The 10,384-nt window shown below is 37.9% G+C and overlaps 1 pseudogene; it reads left to right on the top strand.

Annotated features, from left to right (window-relative positions):
- Positions 1–2,352: 2,352 nt before the first annotated feature.
- On the top strand, positions 2,353–3,872 carry LOC129657085 (cilium assembly protein DZIP1-like; annotated as a pseudogene).
- The last annotated feature ends 6,512 nt before the right edge of the window (positions 3,873–10,384 follow it).

Raw genomic sequence — 10,384 nt, 5'->3', positions numbered from 1 at the left:
AGGAAGTTTTGCTATGCTGTAAGTGCATTTCATCTATAAAACACTTTTTAATAATAAAATATCCTCTGGCTTTTAGAGCAACAGCCAGTGGAAAATAATTGCTTATACAAAGTTTGTTAAAATTAACTTCGCAAGACTGGAACTATTCCTTTATTGAAAGACAACTTGACTTTTGTAATATAAGCCCAAGAATATTATGTTTTTTATCATTCTATACTTTTACAAAGAAAGAAATATTTTTGGAAAGAAAAGCTATTTGTAGTAAAAAGTAAACAACTTTTAAAATGATGTCTTTATATTTAAAAAATAAGTCTGTTTTACAATTTTTTAAAGCATATAATTTTAGTCAATATTGTCATAATATGCAAAGAGCCCAAATTAAAAAGAAAAATGTGTGAATTCCTTATACCCACCTCTCCCCACATACAGAGATGATAATATTTAAAATACATGCTAAAATATGAATCTGTAATGAAAATGTTGCTGTAATGAAGAGCTTTCTTATAACTATCTTTTCAGAATAAACAGTTCTAGTTTCTGCCTGTTACACATGGAAGAAACCATGATGTTGGGTGATAAATAACATGAAGTGCAAGTCAGAGAAACTAAGCCAGGATGAGATGCAAAGAGAAAAGAAAAGGCAATGAACTCAGCATTAGGAAATTTGTCTGCACGGTTCAATGACAAACACAGTTATCACCTCCTTATAGCATATTACGTTCATCTTTTATGTGTAAAATTGAATAAACTGTATTGGACTTAGGACATTTAAACTATGTGTTCAGTTGCTTCACTTGTGTCCAACTCTGTGAGCTGTAGTCTGCCAGGCTCCACTGTTCATAGGATTCTCCAAGACAAGAATAATGGAGTGAGTTGCCATGCCCTCCTCCAGGGGATCTTTCCGACCCAAGGGTTGAACCTGTGGGATCTCCTGCATCTTCGTCATCACAGGCAGATTCTTTACTGCTGAGCCACCCAGGAAGGCCCCATTTAAACTATAATCAATTCCTATATATTGTGCGTGCGTGTGTGTCATAGAGGGTTTTACTTGAAAGGTGGACAAAATGAAGACATCCAAATCCTCACAGACCATTTAGTTAAAATATTACTTAAAAAAATATTACTTTGGTGGGGAAAACAAGAGTACAGATAGTACCATAAAGTATAAAAAAATGCAAAAACCAGCTTATATGAACATGTTGACTATTGATGATGTCACTATTAAGAATATAACAAAATTAGTTTTGAGGTATTTTCTAATGCAGGCTGGACATTTAAAAAAGTGGAAAAAAAAAAAACCATAGACGTATGAATTCAGTATTGACTCAATCTCTTCTATTCATAGTCTGATAAATTAATTGATATTTAAAATGGCTACTTTATATTCATAAAATATCCAAGATCAAGTTTATGCTGCAGAAATAGTATTTTAAGTTCTAAAACAACATGCTTTACAATGGCACAAAGCTGCATATGGTAAAACTACTTCTGGAAAATGTAGTCAACATGGGCCTAGCTATATTTTTATTAACTCTAAACTTACTTCTAGATGAAAAATAAGCTGTCCACTCTTAAAATTTCACTAATTTCCACCAATTCCATTTTCAGGATACTAATAGAACTTTGTAATAAAATACTTCCAACATGAAAATGTACATAAGAAAGATCATTTTTTTAAAAAAAAGTTTAAAATAAAATCTGCTATCAGTTTAAAAAAAGAGTTCACTTAAAAATTAGTTGAAAAAAATACACCTAGAGTACCATTCCAAAGAAAAAACTTTTTATGACTTCAGTGACACATTATTTTTAAGCAATAGCAGTATTAAACACCTTTATATGCTTCAAAATACTGTTGACAATTTGCTTTTTTTTTTTAACATTGCATTAGGTGCCATTGAAGAGACTCTTGTTCTCTGAGAGCCAGTTTCCTTGTTACTGCAGGAGATACTGTCAGGCAGGACAATTATAGTTGCGTAGGCAGTGCTGAAATACTGTGATACCAAATACTGTTGAAGTCTGGAGGGACCTCCTGTCGCACAGGGTGACAGTTACACGTCTAAAGAGTCACTCCAATCGGTCAGTTACTAAGCTGCTTTTCAGTGTACTGGATTCATCCTGAGGTCCTTCTTCCATCGGCCCTTTCAGGTTAGTTGCACCCCAGGCATTGGCACTTGAGTAGAATTAGACTCATTGTTCACAGGGGGAGGACGTTCCTTCTCTCCCAACACTTCTCTGCATAGATTTCTCTTCCTCTAAGGATGATATGTCCCAGTCGTCATCATCCACATCTATACACTTTAAATCTTTTTTTCGTTCAATTTTTGATGAACATGTCAGCAACATTAATCCCACCACCTGGCTTATTCCCTGCCCTCCTTCCAGTTCCGACTGTGACTGGAGAGGGTGGACTGGCGGCGGCTGAACACCATCAAAGTGGACAAGGTGGCTGGTGCCGTGGACGTGCTCATGCTGCAGGAGAACATCACCTTCTGCAAGGTGGAGGACGAGAAATATCCAAGCTGCCAGTCATGGGTGGACCAGGTGCTGCTAAAGCTCATCCACCTGGAGCAGCTCACCATCAAGTACCTGCTGCACTCGCAGGAGTTCCGCACCTCGCAGCTGTACGACCTGGAGGAGCGGCTATGCTCGAGCCTGGCTGGGGGCGAGAAGAGCGGGAAGCTCCTCGCCAAGCAAACAGACAAGATCAAGCTGCTCAAGGAAGAGTGTAAACGCAGGAAGAAGTTGATGCCTACCCAGCGCAGATGATCGAGGCCAAAGCCAGCTATTACCAGTGCCATTGTTGTGACAAGGCTTTTATGAACCAAGCTTTCCTACAAAGTCATATTCAGTGCTGCCACCCTGAAGATTCACATCCTGAGTATAAGACAAGGACGCAGACGGACAAGCTCCAAAGTGAGATGACATGTTGAAGTTGCGGCTCACCAAGTCTCAGCTACAGGCGGCACAGCATGCACATGCAGTCAAATTCTCTAAGGAATATGAAATACAGAAAACAAAAGAGGAAGAATTTTTGAAGTTATTTGATAGATGGAAAGAAGAAAAGAAGAAACTAGTTGATGAAATGAAAAAAGTCAAGGAAATGTTTATGAAGGAGTTTAAAGGACTGACTTCAAAGAACTCAACATTAGAATATCAATTGTCAGAAATCAAGACGCCCAATATGCAGATCAAGTCTAACATAGGCATGCTAAAAGATGCACATGAGTTTAAAGAAGAACGTCCTCAGCATCCCCATGATTTCCAAAATGTGATTGCAGCTACTTGACAGTCAGGAAAGCAAGTGGAAGGAGGTCAGGCTCTTCCTTAAGAACACAAGAAAGAAAAGAGCCGGCTCCTGTCACATAGACAGAAACTTCGAACCTCAATGATAGATGATCAAAGTACAAGTAATGTCTTCTACAAGAAAAGGATAGAAGAGCTAGGGCCGAGATTCCAGGAGCAGAACGAGCCGATTATCACTCAGAGACAGCAGATTAAAGAGTTCGCCACTAAATCATTAAATAGTGACAGTGAACCATAAGGGAATCTTGTAATCCTGTAACCTGTAACCCAAAAGAAGACTTTTGAATCTAAGCCAACTGCCTCAACTGTACCTATGAATGCTCCAGCCCCCCAGACAGTGGATGTGAAGTCAAGTCTAACAATGGCACATGTAAGGGAAAATGAACAGAAATTAAATGACAACCAGATACATACAAGGAAAACTGAAGAATAAGCCTTCCCTCACTAAGGAAATAAGAACCATTTTGCAGCAGAATTTTGTGGAGGAACTGGAAATCTTGGGGACTAAAACAAATATACACGGTATTCCAAGCGATCACTTGAATAGAGTGCTAAGAACTGTGGATTGAGAAGATCCACTAGAAATGGAAACAGCAACTAACTTCAGTATTCTTGCCTGGAAAATCCCATGGACAGAGGAGCCTAGGAGGCTACAGTCTATGAGATCACAAAGAGATGGACATGACTTAACAAATAAATAACAACAGCAGCAGTACCATTTGAGTTTGATTGTTAATCCAAGATCAAAAGATGTTAAACACAGGAACTTTCTTTGTCTCCATATACCAATTTCTCCAAACTATTCTGTAGAAGTATATATTAATCCTATAGTTTTGCTTCATCACAATTTCTTGCTGTAACTCTTATTTTTGTTTGTTTTTAGTAACAAAGAGTGCATTTACCAGATTTTCTTTGATATATTACCTATGATGGTCTTATGATCTGTTCTTATTTAATAGAGCAGTTACTTTGGGCTTAAGTAATCCCAGCAAGACAGTGCATAACTTTGGGCTAATAGTTAATGTTCCTTCTATAGTCAACAAAAGAGTCTGAAATGCAGTACTTGGGTGCAATCTCCAAAATGACAGAATGATCTCTGTTTGTTTCCAAGGCAAACCATTCAATATTACAGTAATGCAAGTCTATGCCTGGACCAGTAAAGCTGAAGAAGCTGAAGTTGAATGGTTCTATGAAGACCTACAAGACCTTCTAGAATTAACACCCCAAAAAGATGTCCTTTTCATTATAGGGGACTGGAATGCAAAAGTAGAAAGTCAAGAAATACCTGTAGTAACAGGCAAATTTGGCCTTGCAGTACGGAATGAAGCAGGGCAAAGACTAACAGAGTTTTGCCAAGAGAATGCACTGGTCCTAGCACATACCCTCTTCCAACAACAAAAGAGAAGACTCTACACATGGACATCACAAGATGGTCAACACTGAAATCAGATTGATTATATTCTTTGCAGCCAAAGATGGACAAGCTTTATACAGTGAGCAAAAATAAGACTGGGAGCTGACTGTGGCTCAGATCATGAAATCCTTATTGTCAAATGCATACTTAAATTGAAGAAAGTAGGGAAAACCACTAGACCATTCAGGTAAGACCTAAATCAAACCCCTTATAAATATACAGTGGAAGTGAGAAATAGATTCAAGAGATTAGATCTGAAAGACAGAGTGCCTGAAGAACTATGGATGGAGGTTCATGACATTGTACAAGAGGCAGTGATCAAGATGATCCCCAAGAAAAGGAAAACAAGAGGCAAAATGGTTGTCTGAGGAGGCCTTACAAATAGCTGTGAAAAGAAGATAAGTGAAAGGAAAAAGAGAAAAGGAAAGATAAACCCATTTGAATGGAGAGTTCTAAAGAATAGCAAGGAGAGATAAGAAACTCCCCCTTAGTGATCAATATAAAGAAAGAGAGGAAAATAATAGAATGAGAAAGACTAGAGATCTCTTCAAGAAAATTAGAGATACCAAGGGAATTTTTCATGCAAAGATGGGCACAATAAAGGACAGAAATAGTAATGGTATGGACAAACAGAAGCAGAAGATATTAAGAAGAGGTGGCAAGAATACACAGATCAGATCAGATCAGTTGCTCAGTCATGTCCGACTCTTTGTGACCCCATGAATCACAGCACACCAGGCCTCCCTGTCCATCACCAACTCCCAGAGTTCACCCAGACTCATGTCCATCGAGTCAGTGATGCCATCCAGCCATCTCATCCTCTGTCGTCCCCTTCTCCTCCTGCCCCCAATCCCTCCCAGCATCAGAGTCTTTTCCAATGAGTCAACTCTTCGCATGTGGTGGCCAAAGTACTGGAGTTTCAGCTTTAGCATCATTCCTTCCAAAGAAATCCCAGGGTTGATCTCCTTCAGAATGGCCTGGTTGGATCTCCTTGCAGTCCAAGGGACTCTCAAGAGTCTGCTCCAACACCACAGTTCAAATGCATCAATTCTTCAGCGCTCAGCCTTCTTCACAGTCCAACTCTCGAATACACAGAAGAGCTATACAAAAAATATCTTTATGACCCAGATAACCATGATAGTGTGATCACTCACCTAGAGCCAGACATCCTGGAATGTGAAGTCAAGTGGGCCTGAGGAAGCATCGCTATGAACAAAGCTAGTGGGGGTGATGGAATTCCATTTGAGCTATTTCAAATCCTAAAAGATAATGCCATTAATGTGCTGCACTCAATATGCCAGCAAATTTGGGAAACTCAGCAGTGGCCACAGGGCTGGAAAAGATCAGTTTTCACTCCAATCCCTAAGAAAGGCAATGCCATAGAATGCTCAAACTACTGCACAATTGCACTCATATCACATGCTAGCAAAGTAATGCTCAAAATTCTCCAAGACAGGCTTCAACAACACATGAACCATGAACTCTCAGATGTTCAAGCTGGATTTAGGAAAGGTAGAGAAACCAGAGATCCAATTGCCAACATTCGTTAGATCATCAAAAAGCAAGAGAGTTCCAGAAAAACATCTACTTCTGCTTTATTGACTATGCCAAACCTTTGACTGTGTGGATCACAACAAACTGGAAAATTCTTCAAGAGACAGGAATACCAGACCACCTGGCCTGCCTCCTGAGAAATCTTTATGCAGGATAAGAAACAATAGTTAGAACTGGACATGGAACAACAGACTGGTTCCAAATAGGGAAACAGTACGTAAAGGTTGTATATGCAGAGTACATCATGTGAAATGCTGGACTGAATGAAGCACAAGCTGGAATCAAGATTGCCGGAAGAAATATCAATAACCTTAGATATTCAGATGACACCACACTTATGGCAAAAAGCAAAAAAGAACTAAAGAGCCTCTTGATCAAAGTGAAAGAAGAAAGTGAAAAAGTTGGCTTAAAACTCAACATTCAGAAAACTAAGATTATGCCATCTGTTCCCATCACTTCATGGCAAATAGATGGGGAAACAGTGGAAAAAGTGACAGACTTTATATTTTCCAGCTCCAAAATCACTGCAGATGGTTATTTCAGCCATGAAATTAAAAGAGGCTTGCTCCTTGGAAGAAAAGCTATGATAAAACTTGATAGCATATTAAAAAGCAGAGGCATTACTTTGCCAACAAAGGTCCATCTAGTCAAGGCTATGGTTTTTCCAATAGTCATGTATAGATGTGAGAGTTGGACTGTGAAGAAAGTTGAGCACCAAAGAATTGATGCTTTTGAACTGTGGTGTTGGAGAAGATTCTTGAGAGTCACTTGGACAGCAAGGAGATCCAACCAGTCCATCCTAAAGGAAATCTGTCCTGAATATTCATTGGAAGTACTGATGCTAAAGCTGAATCTCCAATATTTTGGCCACCTGATTTGAAGAATTTCCTAATCTGTAAAGACCCTGATGATGAGAAAGACTGAAGGTGGGAGGAGAAAGGGATGACAGAGGTTGAGATGGTTGGATGGCATCACTGATTCAATGGACATGAGTTTGAGTCAACCCCGAGAGTTGGTGATGGGTAGGGAGGCCTTGGTGCTGCAGTCCATGGGGTTGCAAAGAGTTGAGCATGACTGAGAGACTGAACTGAACTAAAATGAACTATAGTCTTCTGCGTACCCTCAGTTTCTTTTCTGAATTGATAGAGGAAGACAAAAAGATGTGATTTTTTTCTTAACATTGTATAACTTCATATAATAATTTATAAAGAAATCCAGAAACATTTACATGATTTCAGGTCAGTTTCTGAATAATATGGCCTAATGTCATTGTGTATGCTTTAAAAATTGGGTTTTTCAATCAGTCTCATAGTTACAACTCAGGAATGATACAGACAAAATGCTTTGGTAATTTCTTATTATATTAAGATTTTGTATCAGATATTAGAGTAAAACATAAAGAACTGATATAATTTAAATTATATATATACATATATATATTTAGTTAGATTAGCCCACATTCCTCTAATTACTATCATCCTTTGTCCAGTAAAATCAAAGAGAAAATTCAATCAAAAGGAACATTCTCTGGAGGGTAATTCATAATAAAATCTATTTTTCTGTTTCTATCTTAAAGAAAAAAAAACATAGCCACAGAAGATGAGATATTCAAGTCTACTTACTGGAACGCAGTAATAGAATAAGCATGGAAACCAGATTAAAAAAGCTTTTAAAACTATAGTCATTTTTCTTCATTATTTTTTAATGTAATACCAAGGAATAGATTTAGTTTTCGCAATGGTGAATTATTAAAACTAAGGGAAGTTAAAGTTCTCTTCTTGATAATGGGTGTGTGTATTCTTTTCAGCAAAATAAGTCAGACTGTGCTGCAATTTCTCCAGGTACCACACCAACTTTGAAGGACCAGGTAGGTGGCTTTAAAGATTTTTCCTATTCTTTTTTCATCCTATGTGCACCTTGTCTGTTTTCCTTTTTGTTTTTCTTTGTTTTTTTTCTCTGTGGCATTGTTATTTTTATTAAATGGTGCTATATAAAAAGTTATACTTTTAAAAACCAAAGGAAGTCAACTGAGGAATGTTAATTGGAAGGACTTATGCTGAAGCTCCAATACTTTGGCCACCTGATACAAAGAGGTGAGTCATTGGAAAAGACCCTAATACTGGGAAAGAATGAAGGCAAAAGGAGTAGGGGGTGACAGAGGATGAGATGGTTAGATAGCATCACCGACTCAGTGGATGTGAATTTGAGCAATCTCCAAGAGGTAGTGGAGGAGAGAGGAGGCTGTGATGCTGTAGTCCACAGTCACAGAGTCAAAAATGACTTAGCAACTGAAAAACAACCACAACTAAAATGTAATATTGGTTTTGAAGTAAGTAGAGAAAGTGAAAGAACGTGTTAGTCGTTCAGTTGTGTCTGACTCTTTGTGACCCCGTGGACCATAGCCAGCCAGGCTCCTCTGTCCATGGAATTCTCTATGCAAGAATACTAGAATAGGTAGCCATTCTCTTCTCCAGAGGATCTTCCTGACCCAAGGATGCAACCTGTGTCTCTTGGTCTCTTGCATTGGCAGGCAGATAGTTTACTGTCTGAGCCACCAGGGAAGCATATAAATAAAGAATAGTATTTCAAATAAATGTAAAAGATATAAAGCACTAAGGATATTAAGTATTTGGAGAAGTAGAAATCTGACAACACATGTTCTTGAAGGAAAATAAACTATTTGCTCTAATCACATTTTTAAGTTTATACAAAAGAAGATGGAAATAAATATTCCAAAGGTCTTGCTCTTAACAAACTTGGGGAAAACATGTAATAATAGAAAGAAGAGTTAATTCCCCCAGGGACACCCCTCAAGGAATGGAGGGCAGGAATCTGTGAACAAGGGTGCCCCAGGCTCCATGTGGCATCCACCCACTGAACCCCAGCTTTCTGTTCCTTTGGACTCTTCCAATAATAAGCGAAGACATTGTTAGCACTCTTAAATTTTGTTCTTTGTATTTTTCTTGTTGATGGGTAATGTTAATTGGCATTTTGTTTTTGTTGACAGTACATACTTTCTTTACCATATTTTTTACTTCAAGTCTTTAAAAAACATAGAATTTAATTTTTTATTTTTATTTATCTCTAACATGATTTTTTTTCCTGACACATCCTCAGAGCTCAAAAAAGTCCAGAAACACACTCTTAAAAGAAACGTATAATATGCATACCACACATCTTACTGAAGCCTAAATCTTAAATATTTAAACTAATTATCCATCTGATTTTCAAATAAACCTGCTTGGTTATCTATACATTCATAGATTCTGTTTTGAAGGTTATCAAATTTCTGTCTGGTGAGTAAGTCTGGCAGTTACATCTATGCCTCTCAAATCATCTCACAACTATGGACTTCTACAGGATTGTCACAAGGCAAGTAAAAAGTGACCTTGGGGATATGAAAGAAAGGACACTTCAAAATCTTTCTAAAGAAATGATCTTAGGACACTTGAGTTGAGGTATATAAGAAGGCATATCACAAGTTTTTTGATAAAATAACTCCAGTGAAATGTCTATACTTTTACAGATGAACACGTTGTGCTTGTTTGTTAACAAGCAGTGGGAAAGCCTGATGGTTCAGTGGGTAGAGAACCTGCCTGCAGTGCAGGAGAGACAGGAGACGTAGGTTCGATCCTTGGGTTGGGAAGATCCCCTGGAGGAGGAAATGGCAACCCACTCCAGTATTTGTGCCTGAAAAGTCCTATGGACAAAGGAGCCTGGCAGGCTGCAGTCTAACATGTGGCAAAGCACTGGACATGACTGAGTGACTAAGCACATACACACACAGCAGATCAGTCTGGAAGAGCAAAACCACAAATCCTGACTCAAGTAAATTTTTAAAAAACTGAATCTCAGAAACCTCCAATGATAAATAAAGAAGATTTTGTAAACAAAAAAGACAACTTTATCACTCACTATAAATAGCCTTGCCAAGTTGTTTCTGTTTATTTAGTTTAGCTTTTAATATTTTTTTTATTTTTGCTATATTAAAATAAGGGATTATGGTTACTAAAGTTCTTAGCAGCTAGAAAACATAATTTTTTTTCACTTGTGTAGAATATAGAGCAGCAGATGTTACGATTTGTATTATGCATGCTTAATTTTTCATATACT

This window comes from Bubalus kerabau, chromosome 7 (assembly GCF_029407905.1).
Source record: "Bubalus kerabau isolate K-KA32 ecotype Philippines breed swamp buffalo chromosome 7, PCC_UOA_SB_1v2, whole genome shotgun sequence".
In the NCBI taxonomy this organism is placed as follows: domain Eukaryota; kingdom Metazoa; phylum Chordata; class Mammalia; order Artiodactyla; family Bovidae; genus Bubalus; species Bubalus kerabau.
The sequence above is the reverse complement of the archived record's forward strand: the minus strand, read 5'-3'. Positions and strand labels throughout refer to the sequence as shown.